At 44.0% G+C, this 20,158-nt stretch overlaps 1 long non-coding RNA gene across 1 annotated transcript in view; it reads left to right on the forward strand.

Annotated features, from left to right (window-relative positions):
• Positions 1 to 5,986: 5,986 nt before the first annotated feature.
• Positions 5,987 to 20,158, forward strand: part of LOC139265078 (uncharacterized) — a 35,717-nt gene continuing 21,545 nt past the window's right edge. The window contains exon 1 of the long non-coding RNA XR_011593465.1: positions 5,987 to 6,181. This is a non-coding gene — a long non-coding RNA (uncharacterized lncRNA). The remainder of the gene's footprint in view (positions 6,182 to 20,158) is intronic.

Raw genomic sequence — 20,158 nt, forward strand, 5'->3', positions numbered from 1 at the left:
TAAAAAAAAACATCTGAAACTCTCCCTTTATTCTTCTGGTTGTGATATTTATTTTATGCACTATAGTTACTGACTCTACAATCAGTGGAAATAGCTTTTCCCAATTTATTTATCAAAACCACATCTTACATCTCACCTTCCATGTTCGAATAAAAAGTGCTCCAGTTTCTATAGTCTCTCTGCTAAACAAAAATTACAACACAAAAACCCAGAAAAGACATCATTAATATGATGAATATTTTGAATGTAGCTGTTTTCTTATTTGATATAAGAACAACAAAGCTGAGTAAATCACTAATTATAATGTTAAGTGGCCAAAGGGACAGATGATCATGTTCTGCAGCCATAGCAGACATTACAAATCTGAGTGAGAGCAAAGGGAATGTTAGGCAACAGAGCGGTATTAGGGAGATAAAGGTGATATTAATGGAGAAGAAGCAATGGGTGTCAAGAGCTATAATTCACAAGCTAGCCGTGGCCCTCCGTGTAACCCCACTCCCAACTACACAAGAAAATACCCAGTGGCCGCTCTTCCATCCCCAAACATCGCTTCTCAATATCGCTTGCAATAACAAATAATTACAAATATTCCCAGCCCATGCCAACTTCTAAACCCCACTACTGTCTGCAAAATCTTCCGAGTACAGCCCTGCTCCTCAGATCCCCCTCTTCAAACCCTGCTCCTGACCGCACTAAATCTAATATACTCCTGACCCCCACTCTTCACCTTCCCCGCCCAAATGCAATATAAATTAATTTTAAAATATTGCCACCCAGCCCCACTTGCAGCTCAAAATTTAAACTTTTAAAAATATTCCCGGTCCAGTCATGGCAAGTGCACAATTAATTTAATAATATTTGCTCCTTTTATTTCATTAATACATTTTTGCACAACTATCATCAGCCATGGCTTGGTTGTAGCACCCTTGCCTCTCAGTCAGAAGATTGTGGGTTCAAGTCCCACTCCAGAGACTTGAGTACATAATTTATCTGACTCTTCAGTGCAGTCCTGAGGGAGTGCTGCATTGTCAGAGGTGCCGTCTTTCAGATGAGACATTAAAACCGAGGCCCCGTCTGCCCTCTCTGGTGGATGTAAAAGATCCCACGGCATTATTTGAAGAAGAGGAGGGGAGTTCTCCCAGTGTTCTGGCCAACATTTATCCCTCAACCAACATTACTAAAAATGGGGTGATCTGGTCACTAATTTCATTTCTGTCTGTGGGACCTTGCTCTTGGCAAATTTGCTGCTGTGTTCCCTACATTACAACAGTGACTGCACTTCAAAAGTAATTCATTGGCTGTGAAACACTTTGGGACATTCTGTGGTCATGAAATGAAACGTTATAAATGCAAGTTGTTTCTGTTTGGAGCTGTATAAGAGCAGTCTTGGGAGACCCACCCTCTGGGCCCAAGTTTCCGCACGATAAAAAACGGGTGCCCCTCCGAGCTGGGCGCCCGTTTTTCGCGCCTAAAACGGCGCCGGAAAAAAAACGTGCGATTCTGGAGCGCCCTGCAGCTCCATGTCTGTTTGGCGCGGCGCCCAGGGGGGCGGAGCCTACACTCGCGGCGATTTTGTAAGTGGGAGGGGGCGGGTACTATTTAAATTAGTTTTTTTCCTGCCGGCAACGCAGCGCGTGCGCGTTGGAGCATTCGCGCACGCGCAGTGTGAAGGAAACATTGGCACTCGGCCATTTTTGTAGTTCTTTGTAGCTGTTTAATTTTTGAAAATTTTTTAATAAAAGCATATTGCCATCAGCACATCAGCACTGAGGTTTCCTGCTTACTGCCTGCCCCTCCCTCCCTCCCTCCCTCCCTCCCTCCCGTTCGCGGGAACGACGCCACACCGCTGAGCTGACTGAAGCACTTTCACACAGGTAGGAAGATGGTTTATTTAATCTTTTCTTGGCTTATAAATGTTTATTCAGGTTGGATTTATTTGTATAATATTTGTAGAAGTATAAATAAGGATTTATTGTAGAATTTAATGACTTCCCTTCCCCCCCCCCCACCTCGTTCTGGACGCCTAATTTGTAACCTGCGCCTGATTTTTTAATGTGTAGAACAGGTTTTTTCAGTTCTACAAAAATCTTCACTTGCTCCATTCTAAGTTAGTTTGGAGTACGTTTTCACTGTGGAAACTTTGAAATCAGGCGTCAGTGGCCGGACACGCCCCCTTTTGAAGAAAAAATTCTGTTCCAAAGTAGAACTGTTCTACCTGACTAGAACTGCAGAAAAAAAAATGTGGAGAATTGCGATTTCTAAAATAGTCCGTTCTCCACCAGTTGCTCCTAAAAATCAGGCGCAAATCATGTGGAAACTTGGGCCCTCTGAGTTTCTGTCTCTTTCAGTGGGGATGATCCTAACCTCTGTTTTTATCTCTCCCCCACTCTGGCAGCTTGGTGAAGACCAGGAACTTACCACTTGAGTAGGTCAGGCATGACACCCACGCCCCCCCCCAGCCTGTGATGAAATTCATTAGTACTTCAAAGGTGCCATAACACAAGAGCACCTTTGATTTACTATTTTCTTTTAATAAAAAACTGTTGCTGTGGCACTCAAAGGGTCTCTCAGAAATGGCTGCTAAGTCAAATAGCTGAAGAAAGAAGCAAATTTTGTTGTATAAGAGTGGATCCAAAATAATTAGACACTAACATTTTGAATTTTGGGGGAATTATGTTCATAGCTGTCCTAAGTAAATAAGGAGGCCTGGGAAGCTGTACAGAATCATTCATCCTCACAATAGGCAGTTCAAAGTTCAGGTATTTAATGGGTAAATGATTTAAACTAAAGCAATACCTCAAAAATAAAGACATAAAACATTGGGTTTTATTCAAATTTGATTTTCATAGATTGACATGTAGCACATTAGTTTACTAAAGGGCGGTGCCAAAAAATAGTTTGACACAAGAGGCAGTGCCACAAAAGTGGTTAGACACCATAAGATATCTGCTTGACAGATGTCATTCTTTGAGAAGGGAATTCCAATCTTGGCTGGACCAGCACAGGGAAGAAGAGAAAATGGAAGGGGGAGTTGACCCATGGTACTGTGCTCCATGTTCTGGTGTCTTGTTACACAGCAGATTAGTAGAGACCGGTGTGTGAGCAACTAATGGCAGGAAGGGAAAAGCTAACAATTGTGTGGAAAAGTAAAAATATTCAAAAAAGTGGCCTTTAAAACATATATTCTAAAATCTATCATTGAAGAGGAGGCCTGGCAGTTGCAATCGTAGGAAGCTGGCCTGTTTAAGGTTGAAGGTCCGAGTTCAAATCACAGTGTTCACTAGCATTTACAATTAGACTTCCTAAAGAGAACAAACTTGACTGGTCTCAGCATGATGTCCCCACATGAAGCGTAAACTAGTGAGGAAGAGAGTTCTGTCCTGCACCCCTCGAACATGCCTTCTAGCTGGTTGACCTGACAGCAACGAAATTGATTGTAAGCAAAAGCTTCTCACTCTCTTGAGCATATAAACAGTACAGTTTCATATAAATACAAGTCCTTTCTTACGGGTGCAGAGGGTTAACCTGGAAACATTCATGGAGACATGAAGACAGAAAATCACCCAAATCACTGTTAAATCGACTTGGTAATTTCAATAACAAGTCTTAAAGTTAGTGTTTATTCATAAGTTTGCAAGCATAACATTAACCAGTAACAGAAAAAAAGAGTCAATATAAAGCCAGCTTTTGATTTTGAGAGTTTTAACCCTGGCTGTTTTTTAGTGCTTCCAAACTATACAAAATGCTGATAATTGTAAATTAGGAACTGCGGTAACAGAGACAATCCATAGATGATTTCTGTCATTTGCACTCTTCCTTTATGAATGGAACCATTTGCAATGCTGTTATATTGTTCTGTTTGTGCAGAAATTCTGCTGCAGTCCTCAAAGCCCCCAGACAGTGGCAGCTATCCAGAATCTCTGTGCAAACCCTGCAACCTAATGTAAAGGCTGCTGCAGTTAGAGTCACTTCTGTTAAAGAATGCCTTGGCAACTCCATTAACCACTTTCAATAGATTCAGTGCTGTTAAATGAGTGTTTTAGCAGTAAATTCCTGTCACAGCACCAACCTCTTATTACTGTACTAAATTTACAAGCCAAATGGAGGATACTGTAAATGACTGATGATACTAGGGACCTGGTTTCACATCTATGGTGGTAATTGCATGCTTTCTTTAGTACAGTATTTCATTTTGGAGTTTATTTTCCTTTAACATTAATTACTGTTCAATGGCGTACTGTTCATTATAAGTAGCGAGTGCAAAAGTATTTAATGCATTTTTATTTACAACCATTTTTTGACTTTGTGGAACAGGCAGCATGACAGGGAGCTTACCTGAGGTAGAGCATCACACAGGATTTTTTTTACATCAAGCAGCAAGGCTGCATTAATCCCATGTTCTTTAACCTTGCATACATTGTCAAGCTGGTTCCCGTTTACTGCAGTCTTTGTCATGTAAAAAACATGCAACACAGTTTACTTGATACCAAAGCAAAACTTTAGGAATTATAAATGAGCAGTACATCAGTGCACTAAAAGTATTTAATATTTTCAATTAGGTCTACAGTAATAAGATGTCCACATGAATTTTCAGATTTAAACTCAGGCTTTAAAAAATCAAAATACTAAAAACTCCTCTTGAAAATGTAAATTCTACCTAGCACCAATTGAGCAGCTGGATGTATTTTTATCCCTATCTACATTTTATGGATGGTGATGTTGGACTTGTATATGACTTGATGATTTCTATAACAGATGAAAAAAAGGAAAGAAAGACTTGCATTTATATAGCACCTTTCACAACCACCGGATGTCTCAAAGCACTTTCCAGCCAATGATGTAATTTTTGAAGTGTAGTCGCTGTTGTAATGTAGGAAATGTAGCAGCCAATTTGCACACAGCAAGCTCCCAATAACAGCAATGTGATAATGCCCAGATAATCTGTTTTAGTGATGTTGATTGAGGGATAAATATTGACCAGGACACCAGGGATAACTCCCCTGCTCTGCACTGGAGTGTCAGCCTAGATTTTCATGCTCAAGTCCCTGGAGTGAGACTTGAACCCACAGCCTCTGACTCAGAGGAAAGAGTACTACTCACTGACCCATGGCTGACACAATAATCTGTGTTCCCCCTAACCAGTTTGTTTCTTTATATTCGCATCCTTGGCCTGCTCCCTTTGTTACATCCCTAAAATTGACACCATTTTAAAAGTTAAATTAGGATTGGCAACTTTTGAGTTAAAAAAAACAGAAAATGCTGTTAATGCACAGCAGGTCCATCAGTGCCAATAGAGGGAAAGGACAGGTTAACATTTTGGATGTAGGTCCCTCATCAGAACGGAGACAAGAGTCTTCACCTGAACCATTAACCTATTTTTTCTTTTTTTCAGATTCTGACAAACTGCCGTGTATTTCCAGCATTTCTGTTCATATTTCAAATGTCCAGCATTCACAATTTGTTTTATTGGCAGCTTCAAGTTGACATGGCCTCTAAATCTCTAAATGTTTACTTTTTATTTTTTTAAAGGCATCTCTTAATCTTTGCTGACATCGGCAGCACAATGTCAGGTTAATTTTCACCGGAAAGTGTCTAGAAAAACTCCCAAAGAAAATAAAAATTCCAAGATTAAATTTGGTGGAAAGCAGCTGTGTGGGAAACCCGGCACAACGAGGGTTAATGACTTCCCGCTTCAAAAGTGCAGGAAACCCGGCACGACGAGGGTTAATGACTTCTACCTCAAACTTGGCAGTATCCCAACCCTCACAAAGTGTTTGTTTGACTGTTTTGTTATAATAACCTCTGGTTTGTCATAGAGGACAGGCTGTTGTTTTACAATTTTACAGCTCACAGTGTGGGTTGGTGGGGAGGTGGGGAGAGGGGAGCTGGCCCCTCCTGCACGACCTACGGAGTGCTGAGGTATTAGACGTGAGCCACATGATCAGCTGAGCTCTTATCCATTTAAGACAGAGCTTCCCACAAAGACTCCCAGCTACTGAGAACTGAACAGCCATTCAGTGAGCACTGAGGCACACACACACACACCTCCTTCTCACAGCCACTGATCATTCTATAGCAACTGCAAGTTCACACTGAAGGCACAGCGCGAAGAATATGAACGTCAAGTTCCACACACTCGTCCTCTTGGTTCTCTTCGTCTCTCTGACCCTTGTATCTGGAGGTAAGTCATTTCTTGCATGTTTCAGTAATCAATCTTTTCTGGAAGAAGCTGAAGTAAAGTTAATCAGTGACATACTTTATCAATAAAGGGAATTGATTGGAAGAACACCTGTTAGTGATTATATGCAAAGAATAAATAAAAATATTTGATAAAGCTAATTGTAAATAGAAATGATCGGGTATAATAGGATTCAGCAATTAATGTATAACTTTTAATCTACATTATTTTTAATGCATTGACACTCTGCATGCAAGTCTAAAGCTTACCTTTTAAATGCATGTCAAAAATAGAAATGATGATTCACACATATCTTATGCATATAACAGTTATTGGATCACATAAAAACTTCAGAGATTTATAACAAGATTGTATATAGTTCTACTTTATCTTATACTGTGTTGTTTGATTGGAGTCGCACTCAAATCATGGACTTCACTGAGCTGTTTATCTGCATCATGCTGTGGAACCTGCCCTATGGGAGAATAGTGACTATTAAATTTGATTTAAAAATGTGATTTGTTTTAGATAATTCATAAATGAGAAAATATTGTTATTTAAACCGAGTTTTTTTTTAACCAGTGACGCCTTTTCTACTATTCAGCTCTGTCACTGGCATTTTTTTCTCTGAGATTAAGCCTGGTTAAAATAAATGCAGTGTTACCCCTGCAAAAGAAACCTGTTGGTTTTTGGTTCCACTTGGTAAACCCTGACGTTCACTGGCTGGGGAATCTCAACTGGCTGTCAATCACCATGCCAAGGTTGTTATTGCAGGATATGTCAATATTGTCCTCATGCTCCCAATATAATATTGGAAATAATAAAAGTCAAATATGCAAAAAGAATTCTTACTCCACATTTGTATCAAGACAAAAGCAAAACATGATTTGTATCTGTACGTTAAATATTCATTAGGGTATGGTGATATAAGGAAAGAGAAGAGAAATAGAATGAGTAGATAACTCCATCATGGAGCTAATATCAGTACTGACACAATGGGACAAATATCTTCTTCTATGCTGAAGTTTCTATGGTTCTGTGAAGCATGGTAAAATTAATATTCCCCAGTAGCAGTGGCTGAGTGCTAGACTGCCATTCAGAAAGCATCAGCTCCAAACCCAGCGTTCACCAACACTCCTGATTGACTAGCCTCTGTGGTAGTTCTAGCTTTTCACAGTTGGGCTGCTAGATGAAACATTTTTCATTGGCAGTGAGGAGCAAAAGATAAATTTCCTTCACAGTAAAGCAGGCCTCTTATTGTGGTCAGTATTAGCAAGCCTCTTATTGTGGTCAGTATTAGCAGGGGTCAGACAGTGCCACTGAGTAGGGAGCATATATTGATAGCACTTCATTCTTAGGATGAATCACATTGAGGATAATTCTAACCTTAGATTCTGATTTCTGACTTATATAATGATTTTATCAAGAACTTCAAGGAATGCCTGTCACCACATTTACCCACGAGGAGCAGAGAAGGAGTCTGCAGTCAATATTCATCAAACTGAGCCAATTCAAAGCACCTCACAATGGATCCAAATAGCCAGATTAGATTAGTTCTGACTCCGATAGCTTGTCCATCATGAGTAATAAGATGCTGAACCAAATTCTAGCTGTTCCCTCAAGGTGTATCAGCCATCCTGTGTAGAGCACCACAAATATTCAGGTACTGTAATAGTTGTAATTGTAGTTTCTGATAAGGCTTAATTAGGGACATCATGATTCTTACATTATCAGTATTGTTTCTTGATTAATCAGGAGCATTTTAATAGTACAATAATAAAAGATAAAGGTATAATGTTTCATGACTTATTTTAATTTGTTTCATTATTTTTGGAAATAATTCTATACATTTTTTTTAATGGAATTTCTTCTACATTCTATTATTCATTAGATACAACAATTGCTGAGGAAAATGTCAATGACAACCTATAGCTAGCTCATAGCTAGATACTTTGCTCCATGTAAATATTGGGTTGTGCTAATGTAAAAGGAGAAACCAAGAATGAACGTAATAAATCAAGTACTGTCTCTAATGAAAATGATTTCACAATATGTAGTGCTTACAATGTTGTCACACCAGGTATCAGTGTTTCACAAGTCTGGGCACTTCACTTGCTCTTTGAAGCTCTTGGCATCACTATCTATTAGTGCCTGAACTTGCTGTAATTAAAAACGACTTTGCATTCTAAAGCTGTAAACTTGAGTAATATCAAATAATGTTTACTACTTCAGTTGTGTAAACTAATGTAAATTCTTGTAAAATAATCTGATACATCAAAAGGCAAGGCAATTGGATAGGGGCTGAGGAAGAACATTCAGGGGATAGAGTCAAGGGATGTTAGTTCAATCACAGTGCAGTAGGACAACATATATCATTTATAGGAAGTGCTAGAAGTTGCTGAGATCTAATTTAATATAAAACATTAAGGCTTTGCTGCAGCCTGTTCAGTCACTCCCACAAATTCAATATTGAATGAACACATTGGCTTGTCAAAGGATCTGTGCAATATGTCTCAGCAGAATAACTCTTGGAAAAAGTTGGGAATTCAGCAATTATTTTCAATTTATGCACATTTTTTAATTTAATGTTTCCTCAAATGTCTCCACCTTTTTTTCCCCTCCTTTAATAACTCTTGCTGAGATATGATTCTATGACACTTACAATCCTCCAGTACCTCTTAATACATCAGCCCAGAGTATTTCAGCAGGTCATTCAAATGTAGAGGCATCACAGTAGAGCCTGATCATGTCCACAAATGACATCACACATGCATACATTTCGGCAGGAGTCAATGAACAGCAATCAGAAATGGAAACCTTATGTAATTTTGTTTCCCTTATCTAGATCAGAGATACCGAAGCTAAGTACAGCTCCAACTTTCAATTCATATGAGATTAGCATAGATTTGGTATAAAATCTGGGATTTTCCTGGTCTGTATGGCTCCCCATAATATATAGGAAATAGGTAAATAACTTTTCTCAACTGGCTAGTGTTAAAATTACACTAGTGTTTTTTTCTCTCAAGGCCACCAGGTGAGAACAAAAGCCTGTGGCTATGTAACAGCAGGCCAGATTGTATGATCTGGTAATTGATCAGATGAGGAGATGTTACTATAAGAGAGGTAGACACACATTAATGAAGATTTAAACTGCTGGGTGGAAAGCCAAGGAGAGGCAATGGACCTCCTGCCCGGGAATTGCCACAGGAATCCTGGTCAATTTTAATGGCCGAGCCTTATTAACAGTTTGCTGGCCAGCTGCCGCCTCATGGTGGCCCAGAGACTTCTTGCCAGTACTCAACAAAGTTGCATGGTTCAAGAAGGTTGTGCAGGTGGGAAAGGGCCTGGGTTGGCAGAGGCCAAAACTTCCCTTAGTTGTGCCCAGAGGAGCAAGAGTGCTACTCCTGGCACCACAGAGAGAAGTGTTGTACTTGCCTTTTGGGTCCTCCACTTCTGCTCCAGCAAGTTTTAGTGGTCAGAGTGGAGACTCCACCCAGTAGGTCGTTAGAATCACCTCGGGATCCTATCTGAGCGAGAACCTTGATTTACATATATTTATGGGGGAGTCAAGCATTAAAACAATTGCAGGATGGTATCCGAGCGGCACAATGTACCAAATGGTTTTAACTGCCATTTCACCAAGTTTATCCCATAATTATACCCATTGTAATGTGTTGGCTTGATGGGTTCTTGCTTAAGAATTCATAGCAACACATTACTATTAAGAACTAGTTGGCTTATTAACAAAGGTGTAACAATCACACTACACATTATCAGTTCATCCCTAGGCTCACAACTGCACACCTCATCGTGGATGATCTAGTCCCAACTGACTGGGGTTTTATTGAGTTTTGTGACGATCACGTGACTTGCTAAGCCACTCACAATGCAATAACTCTACAATTATTTTTGTAGAAGCAATAATCAAGTGCTCCCTGATTAAAGGGGAGGGAGGGGTTCACACTCCAAAAACTTTCAATCGAGTACCCCCTTGTTATTTTTTGAGGGCACCAAAAACACAAATTATAAAAGTTCTCTCTGGCTAAAATGAGACGGGTGGTGGGGGGGGGGCACTAAAAACAACAAACTTAAACAAATTAAACTTTAGACATGTGGTTCAAATTAAAATTTGGTTGCCGGGGATGATGATGCACTCCAGTCCCTCCGGCGCCCACCTCTTGCGGAAGGTCGCGAGCGTACCGGTGGACACCGCGTGCTCCATCTCCAGGGATACCCTGGCGCGGATGTACGCGCGGAAGAGAGGCAGGCAGTCGGGCTGAACCCCCTCGACTGCCCGCTGCCTGGAGTGGCTGATGGCCCCCTTGGCCGTGCCCAGGAGCAGTCCTACGAGGAGACCTGCCCGCTCCCCTCCGCACAGGATGCCCAAAGATCAGGAGTGTGGGACTGAAGTGCAACCAGAAATTGAAGAGCAGCCCCTTCAAATATTGGATGAGGAGCTGCAACCTCGCACATTCCACATAAACATGGAACACGGACTGCTCTAGACCGCAGAAATTATAGGCGGCCTGGGAGCCCGTGAACCGACTTAAAAACTTATTGCACGGGACTGCTCCATGCAACACCCTCCAGGCCAAGCCCCCAATAAATAGAGGGAGGACTCCCATGTAGAGTGCACTCCATCGGGGACCCCCGTCTCCTCCGGATGGCAAGATGGTGTGCCATGGCGTGTCCGGACGGCAGACGAGGATGGCAAGGTGGAGATTGTGTAAGACCAGCCCGTACAGGAAACCCCTCCGCGCAGAACTGAAAGGCACGGAGGGGATTTCCCGGAGGAGGCTCAAGTTGTGAGGTGCCGGCTCCCAAGGGAGGTTTCGGGGCTTGGCGCTGATGAGGAATTCCATCTGGGCGTCAACAGCTCTACAACTATTTTGAGTTGTATCAGTAATTAAGTGCCAACTGATTAAAGGGGAGGGGGCGCACTCCAAAAATTTTTCAAGTGCCCCTTTGTTTTTTTTTGAGGGCACTAGAAACACAAATTATACAAGTGCCCCCTGGCTAAAAGGGGGAGGAGCATCTTAACAACTTAAACAAATTAAACTTTAGACATTAAAATCAAATTAAAATTTGGTTGCCGGGGGTGATGATGCACTCCAGTCCCTCCGGCGCCCACCTCTCGCGGAAGGCCGCGAGCGTACCGGTGGACACCGCGTGCTCCATCTCCAGGGACACCCTGGCCCGGATGTACGCGCGGAAGAGAGGCAGGCAGTCGGGCTGAACGACCCCCTCGACTGCCCGCTGCCTGGACCGGCTGATGGCCCCCTTGGCCGTGCCCAGGAGCAGTCCTACGAGGAGGCCCTCGGACCTACCCGCTCCCCTCCGCTCAGGGTGCCCAAAGATCAGGAGTGTGGGACTGAAGTGCAACCACAATTTAAGGAGCAGCCCCTTCAAATAATGGAACAGGGGCTGCAACCTTGTACATTCAATAAAAACATGGAACACGGACTCTTCAAGACCGCAGAAATTGCAGGCGGCCTGGGAGCCCGTGAACCGACTTAAAAATTTATTGCATGGGACTGCTCCGTGCACCACCCTCCAGGCCAAGTCCCCAATAAATAGAGGGAGGACTCTGCAGGCTCTGCAAACCTGTAAGCATACTCACAGGTGCATACATTACATTCATTGGCTCTTTGTTCAGTTTTTGGTTGAGAGTTTGGTAACCATAAACTGCTTGAACCTGCAAATAAATATGACAGCTGCTGGCAACTGCTTTAGTTCTTTTAATTCAACTGGTGCAGTAATGAACACATACGCTATAATGCTTAGAGCCCATAAATTGCTTACACGATCAGCTAAAGAATACTGAAAGGACTCGAAGAATCTCAAAATGTTTCATTGTATAGGATACACAGAACAAATTTATGCATTTAGGATAGTTAAGTAATGTGCTGATTACCTGGTCTGCTGATCTATTTGTGCTTCTATATACTCTTACTTTTTAATAAACCCAATTAATTATTTAACTCGAGTTACACAGATTGTCAGTGTGGTATTTTTATGTCAATTCAAAAAGATCAGGAGCGTAGGTAGCATTACATAAAATACCTGGTACATCCCTCCAATTGTAAAATAGTTCAGCCCCTGGCCCAGTGTCCCAGATATTTATGGATATGCTTATACTTGAGTTCATAGGAGACACAGGTTTGTCTCCTGAAACTGACTTTTCAGGGAGCATGAATGAAGAATGTTGGGTAGTGCCCTGAATTGTAAGATGTCGTACATAGTTCCACATATTAAATCTTTAGACTGTTCAGCACAGGGTAATATATTCTATATTTCATTTTTAGTGTTTCACCTTAAATATGTGGCTAGTTTGACCTGTAATTTCCTCAGAGGATGTTGCCAAGTGATCACAATGTTATTCATATCCTTTCCAACCTCTCACTAATTATAGGAATCACTTCATTAAGTTTGAACATAGACGCTGTGGTTTTGATTCAGTACCACACGTGCAGCATGAGCACCAGTCATTCATTTCTCATTTATTTTTCCACAGTGTTATTTTTAAACTGGGGATGCATGCAGTACGTGTAGTTAATGATAGCAGATTAACTACAAGGGATACAATCCTTGTGGCTACATTTACATAGACCTTATCAAACTGATACCAGCCAAATCAAACTGATTGGAATTTATCTATGAAAGTTTGAATGTCAGAAGCATTATATATAGACATTTTGATTTATTAAGCCAGGGTCGTGGCTCCCCCAATGGTTCAACATGTTTATCCAGTGAGTAACTGAGCCATATAGATCAAGAAGATCCTTCAATCTTCTTCCTGGTCTGTGTTAAGTTAACTAATATTAATTCAGCTGCAGAATGGGCACTGCCACTGCAAGAGCAGGAAGGTTTCACATTCCTGACTGTGTGTTCATGGGCATCATTTCAGGACAGCACTGGGCTCAGCTGTTATGCCCGTTGCAGTCAAATAACCTGCAAATTACATTCAGGGTTAATTTGACTGGAGTCTATCCAACTCTCTTGGCAAGCTTTACTCAATTACAAATGTCACTATCGCCAAGATTTTATTCCAGATATCCAATTCCAAATACACAGATAGAATACTTGATAGAATAAACAGTTCTTAAGGGAAGTTTTGTCAGGAAAACTCCTAAAAGATTAGATGCAGCATCAATTACTCCTACATCCTGTCAACATACTGGTGGTGGTGAAAGAATTTGTGACAGTGAAATATCACAATACTGTCACAGGATAGGATGAGCAAGAAACAAGAACCCAGAATGGGAATTGGACGGGCAGCTTGGTGGCGAACACCAAGTCCCCCTGAGTTCAGCAACATGATGCCCAGGTGATTTTAAGTGCCAGCCCTCACCTGCATGCCCCCAATTAGTTGCCCACTGGAAATGGGTGGGAAGTGGCAGCTTGCCAGTGGGAAGGAATGCGATTTCAGGCGGCAGGAGGCAACAGGCCAACCAAACGACCGTTCACCAACACTCGGGTAAGTCCCGGGGAGGGGGTATCACAATGATCTGAGGCCTGGGGCATGGGTGGCCTAAACCTTCCCTCTGGGGCCCAGAAGAGTATTCGTGATCCTCCTAGCCCCACAAGGAAAGTAAAATAAACTTACCAGTTCTTCTTGCCTCTTCTAGTCTCGGTTCCTCTTTTTGCTTAAATTTTCTTACAATGCTTTTGTTTAATGTAGCAAACAAAAATCAGATTTTCACCACATGGTTTTTGGTTATCAAAATGATCAGTCATCTCCTCCTTACAAAATTGGACTATCTGGTTCAAAGCTGGAATGGTGTTCACACAAAGCTGCATCCTGACCACAGACTGGGGGAGGGATTTTACCCTTTAACAGCCCCTCGATAAGCACTTTACAGATCATTGTCCAGTATCAACGGATGCTTTTACAGTATTAGCTGGTTCTGCTGGCCAGCATGTTATAATGTGAAGAGAACCAGAGAATCTGTGTGTGTATATTGAAAGAGGAGAAGGGAAGTATTAATACTGAGAAGCCTTTGCAGTTTTCAGATCGAATTTCTGTTGGGTAGCAGCTAAACAGAAATCTTCTATAATGTTTTATTGATGAATATTCTGAATTACAATTAGAGAAATGATTAGAATTGAAGTGGCTACAAATAATTATTAATTTATAATCTCATTCTTATGCAGAAATATTCCTGCCGTTCTCCAAGGATTATGCGAATATTTGAAGCATTTCCCTTACACAAGTAGTTCACTCTTATTTTTACAGCTTTTAAAAAAATTATATGCAACAGATGGATTAAGAGAATGCAACTTTGCTATTTTTGCAGCATGCACCTGACTTGAATTAAGAATAGGATATTTTATTCATTCATATACATGTCAATCTACAAAAGGCAGAATTCAGTCAGTGATTAGGCTGCAGTATGGTTTTCTATAAGACTGGAAAATAGGCGGATGTTGGTGGCTTTGGTGTTTCTCAGTGTATTCAGAGGCAGCACATTTGCATTAAGTGTCAGAAAATTGAGTCTCTGGAGCAGAGGATCTCTGCTCAAGAAGGAAATGGCCACAATCCATAGCACCAAAGAGGATAAGGAGTTTCTACATTGTAATCTCAGAATATGGTCATCCAAGAGGCCATGTTAGTCAGTTAAACACACAGGGCTAGGGTAAAAAGAGAAAAGATCATGCTGAGGCAGTAGGAGGAGACAGGACTCACAGGTGTAGAGAACCCTTGAAGTGTTCAGCAAGTATAGGTGGCCAGTGACTCAGAGAATGGTGTCCTGAACAATACTGTGGCACTGTGGAACAAGGATTACCCAAGGACATGAACAGCAAGTAGATTACAAGATAGGAGCGGGGTGGTAATGAGAAATTCAATAGTTAGGGGAATAAATAGCCTTTTTTGCAGTCATGACCGGGAATCCAATAAGGTATATTGCATTTCTCGTAGTAGAGTAAAGGATATCATGGAATGGGTGAAGAACCTCTGGGAAGAGAGGGTGACCAGCCAGAGGTCTTGCTTCATGTTAAAACCAATGCCATAGATCGAAGTATGCAGGGGGAGTTTAAGAAATGAGGCATCACATTGGAAATAAGACCTCCAGGATGGTGTTGTCCAAGTTGCTTCCTGTGCCATGCGCTAAACAGGTTAAGGAGAGGACAGTTAGAAAGGTCAACATGTGGCTACAGAGTGATGCAGAGAGTGGATTCACATTCTTGAGGCGTTGGAGTGATTTCTGGAAAAGTGTACTGAAATGATGTCCTTCGTCTGAACTGAAACAGCACCAATGTCCTTGCAGAGAGAGTAAACAGAGCAGTGGGGGAGGATTTAAACTAATGTAGCAGGAGGAGGGGCCTATGTTTAAGGTGAGAGAGGAAGAGCAGGATTATTAAAACTGCTGGAGTTGAAGCAAAAAACGTAACTGTAGTAGTGAGAGAATATTATCCATAAAGGGAAAGATAAAGTTTGTGAGGTAATGAAAGATAAGAACACTTGTAGAAACGGCAATAGATAACAAAATTAAATGATAAAAACAAAAAAAAAGATGAGCCAACATCCCCCAAAAATTGGGAGTCAGAACTGAATTGAACGTATGTGAATGCACAAAGTATTCAACTCAGAGTTGCAAGCATTAATATCTATGGAGGGACAAACAGAGACATGGGTCAGGTTTGCATAAGATTGAGAACTTTAATATTCCTGGTTATAATGTTTTCAGGAGAGTTAGGGATGGTAATAAGGGGGAGAGATGGCACTATTAGTAAAGGTTTCATTCACAGTGTAAGGATGCCCTGGGGGCTGTGTTAAGTTAAAGTCTGTACGGGTAAAGTTAAAAAATAGGAAGAGAAATTATACATTTTTCAGTGTGCATTACAGGTGAACAGATAGTGGAGATGAGATAGTGAGGAGATCTGCAAACAGATCTGCAAGAACAGCAGGGCAATAATATCACGTAATTTGAATTATCCCAAGATAGACTGAAATAAAGGCAATGCATGTGATCAAAGTCTGGAACCTTTTTAGAATGCAGGATTGCTTCCTAGTTTGATATGTTTCTACTGCAATAAGGAAAGAAGCATTGCTTGATATAGTTCTGGGAAATGAAGAGAAGCAAATAACTGTTGTGAGTATAGGAAAATAATTGGGAAAAACCACAACATAACTGGATTCAACGTCAGAATAGAAAAGGATAATAAAGACTCAAAGAGAAGGGTGCTAGACTAAAAAAAGGCAAAGTTCAGTTGAGATAAGAGACCTGGCCCAAATTAACTGGGCAGAAGAACTAGCAAACAGATCAATGGATCAGTATTGGGAAACCGTCAAATACAAAATAAATATTTCTGAAAGGCAAAATGTGATTGCATCAGAATACAGTTCTGTGGATAACTACAGAGTTAAAAAATGAAACTTAAAAGGGAAACTTATGATAAAGTTAGGGCTAGTAATACTAACATTTCTAAACATATAAAAAGGAAAAAAATGAAGAGAGGCTAGGACTGCTCAGGCACGAAGAAGGGAGAAAATTGTGATGGTTGAAGGTCTGGAAGAGCTATTAAATAACTTTTTATCAGTTATATCAAATGATGGTTGAGGTAAGAATGTACATGTACTACAGGAGAAAATGGAACAATTCACAGAACCAATGGTAGAAAAAGAATTGGTTCTGAAAAATTATGAGAATGCAAGATAGTTAAGTCAACGAGCTCTGACAGTATGTACCCAAGGCTGTTGAAATAATTTAGCATATTTAAGGAGGATTAAAAAACTGTCGCCAGAGTCTCTTCTATCTTGTTTCTGAACAGAGGCCCTGGCCAGTTTTTTAATCCTCCTTAAAAATGTAAATGATGCTGTGAAATTGGAACCCAGCCAATGTAAGTACCTTGGTCAAGAAGGGAGAGAAGGATAAACTAGTTAACTATAGACCAGTTAGTCTAACATCAGGTGCAGGAAACTCTTCGAACCCATGACTTGAGGTAAAATTAGTGAGCATTTAGAAATACACGGGTTAAGAACAGCTAGCACAGATTTATTAATGGCAAGTTGTGTTTGGAAAATTTAATATTTTTTGGAAAAAGTAACTGATTAGATTGAAAAAGGCACTGCAGTAGTGTATGGATTTTCAGACAAAGCATCTTTTCTCCACTGTCAATTCCTTCTGTGAGATGTGAGTGTAAAGTTCTCAAATTGGCAGCTTTACTCGACTGGATTTGTGTCCACTTCAGACAAATCTGTGAGCATCAAAATTAGATGTACTTATGACTCTTAGGGTCCACCGGTTTTTCGGCGGTCCGCGGGTGGTGCGTTGCTTTTTACCGCCCGGTACCACTGGGGCTGAGTGGGCGGGCATTTCATTGAATTTTTCTCGGTGGTAAGCCGAGCGGAGTGCAGCCGTGGGAGCAGAGTGCAGCCGGCGGGAGCAGAGTGCAGCCGGCGGGAGCAGAGTGCAGCAGCGGGAGCAGAGTGCAGCGGGCGGGAGCAGAGTGCAGCGGGCGGGAGCAGAGTGCAGCGGGCGGGAGCGGAGTGCAGCGGAGGGAGCTGAGTGCAGCGGAGGGAGCAGAGTGCAGCGGAGGGAGCAGAGTGCAGCCGCCGGGAGCAGAGTGCAGCGGGTGGGAGCAGAGTGCAGCGGCGGGAGCAGAGTGCAGCGGCGGGAGCAGAGTGCAGCGGTGGGAGCAGAGTGCAGCGGAGGGAGCAGAGTGCAGCGGAGGGAGCAGAGTGCAGCAGCGGGAGCAGAGTGCAGCCGGCGGGAGCAGAGTGCAGCGGAGGGAGCAGAGTGCAGCGGAGGGAGCGGAGTGCAGCCGGCGGGAGCAGAGTGCAGCGGGCGGGAGCAGAGTGCAGCGGAGGGAGCAGAGTGCAGCGGCGGGAGCAGAGTGCAGCGGAGGGAGCAGAGTGCAGCGGAGGGAGCAGAGTGCAGCCGGCGGGAGCAGAGTGCAGCGGGCGGGAGCAGAGTGCAGCGGAGGGAGCAGAGTGCAGCGGCGGGAGCAGAGTGCAGCGGAGGGAGCAGAGTGCAGCGGAGGGAGCAGAGTGCAGCCGGCGGGAGCAGAGTACAGCCGGTGGGAGCAGAGTGCAGCGGCGGGAGAAGAGTGCAGCCGGCGGGAGCAGAGTGCAGCGGAGGGAGCAGAGTGCAGCGGAGGGAGCAGAGTGCAGCCGGCGGGAGCAGAGTGCAGCGGAGGGAGCAGAGTGCAGCGGAGGGAGCGGAGTGCAGCCGGCGGGAGCGGAGTGCAGCGGAGGGAGCAGAGTGCAGCGGAGGGAGCGGAGTGCAGCCGGCGGGAGCGGAGTGCAGCGGAGGGAGCGGAGTGCAGCGGAGGGAGCAGAGTGCAGCGGAGGGAGCAGAGTGCAGCGGAGGGAGCAGAGTGCAGCGGGCGGGAGCAGAGTGCAGCGGAGGGAGCGGAGTGCAGCCGGCGGGAGCAGAGTGCAGCGGAGGGAGCAGAGTGCAGCGGGCGGGAGCAGAGTGCAGCGGGCGGGAGCGGAGTGCAGCGGGCGGGAGCGGAGTGCAGCGGGCGGGAGCAGAGTGCAGCGGGCGGGAGCGGAGTGCAGCGGAGGGAGCAGAGTGCAGCGGGCGGGAGCGGAGTGCAGCGGAGGGAGCGGAGTGCAGCGGCGGGAGCAGAGTGCAGCGGCGGGAGCAGAGTGCAGCCGCCGGGAGCAGAGTGCAGCGGGCGGGAGCGGAGTGCAGCGGCGGGAGCGGAGTGCAGCGGCGGGAGCAGAGTGCAGCGGGCGGGAGCGGAGTGCAGCGGCGGGAGCGGAGTGCAGCGGCGGGAGCGGAGTGCAGCCGGCGGGAGCGGAGTGCAGCGGCGGGAGCGGAGTGCAGCCGGCGGTATGCGGCCAAGAGGCCTTTTGACTCGGGAAACTTCGGCTCCCAAGTTGTGCTGCTGTGAAGCTCCGCCCCCACCCCCACCCCCCGAGAGGCACCGACGAGACGCCAGAGATTGCTGGCCTGAGAGCGCTGTGTGTGGGGGGGGGGGGGGGGGAGAGATTGCTGTGTGTGGGGGGGGGGGGAGATCACTGTGGGGGTTGGAGGGAGATCGCTGTGCGGTGGGGGGGGGTGGAAGAGATAGCTGTGTGTGTGGGGGGGGAGAGATCGCTGTGTGTGGGGGGGGGAGATCGCTGTGGGGGTTGGAGGGAGATCGCTGTGCGGTGGGGGTGGGGGAAGAGATAGCTGTCGGGGTAAGAGATCGCTGTGGGGGGGGGTAATAGAGACTGGTGGGGTGAGAGAGACTGGGGTGTGGGAGAGACTGGGGGATGAGAGTCACTAAATTTTTTATTATAGTTAATTAATGAAGGAGTAAATAAGGCTTTATTAGAACATTTATATTATTGCCTTACTACCATCCATTTAAAAATACATTAAATTGTGGAGAACTATAAAGATCAAACAAACCTGTCAGCTCTGTGTACATACTGCCCACTTAAGCTCGACTTAAAAGCACCTTCTCCAGGACGGTATGCAGCTCCGGTGGTATGTCGGTGCTAAGTCACGAATTTTAGACTTTTGGGTGGTATGTCGGCAGTTTGTATGGGCGGGCGGTGCATACCACTCAGCAGTATGTCACTGATGAATTTTCCGCTGGGCGGTATGTCAGCGGTATGTAGGTGTTTTTTGACGAAAATTGCATTTTTGGGCGGTATGCTGGCGGTATGCTGGTATGTCCACCAATTTCGGGCCCTTACATTTATCGGGCATTGCCATTGAGTTGGGGCAGACAGTAACTGCATCTAGTTAACCCTGGCTAACCTGGTCCCTCACTTCTAGATAGTATACTAATACAAGATATTGGAGTTTCACATAATGACTAATACTGCCCATTCTAACATATTGGCCACAAAACTGTGGCCTTTCCGGGTGTGTAAAATGTGCTCAAGCACCCGAAGAGGCCTCGCAAATGCCGGTTCTCCGCGCAATGCACATGCACCAAGAACCGGCTTTTGACAGATCGCACGCATCCCCGAGAGAAGGACATTCGCGGGCGGAGATTTGGGCTATTTGCCCAGCGAATGTCCTTCAAACTCTTATG

The sequence above is a fragment of the Pristiophorus japonicus genome, chromosome 6 (genome assembly GCF_044704955.1).
Source record: "Pristiophorus japonicus isolate sPriJap1 chromosome 6, sPriJap1.hap1, whole genome shotgun sequence".
NCBI classification, from domain to species: Eukaryota; Metazoa; Chordata; class Chondrichthyes; family Pristiophoridae; genus Pristiophorus; species Pristiophorus japonicus.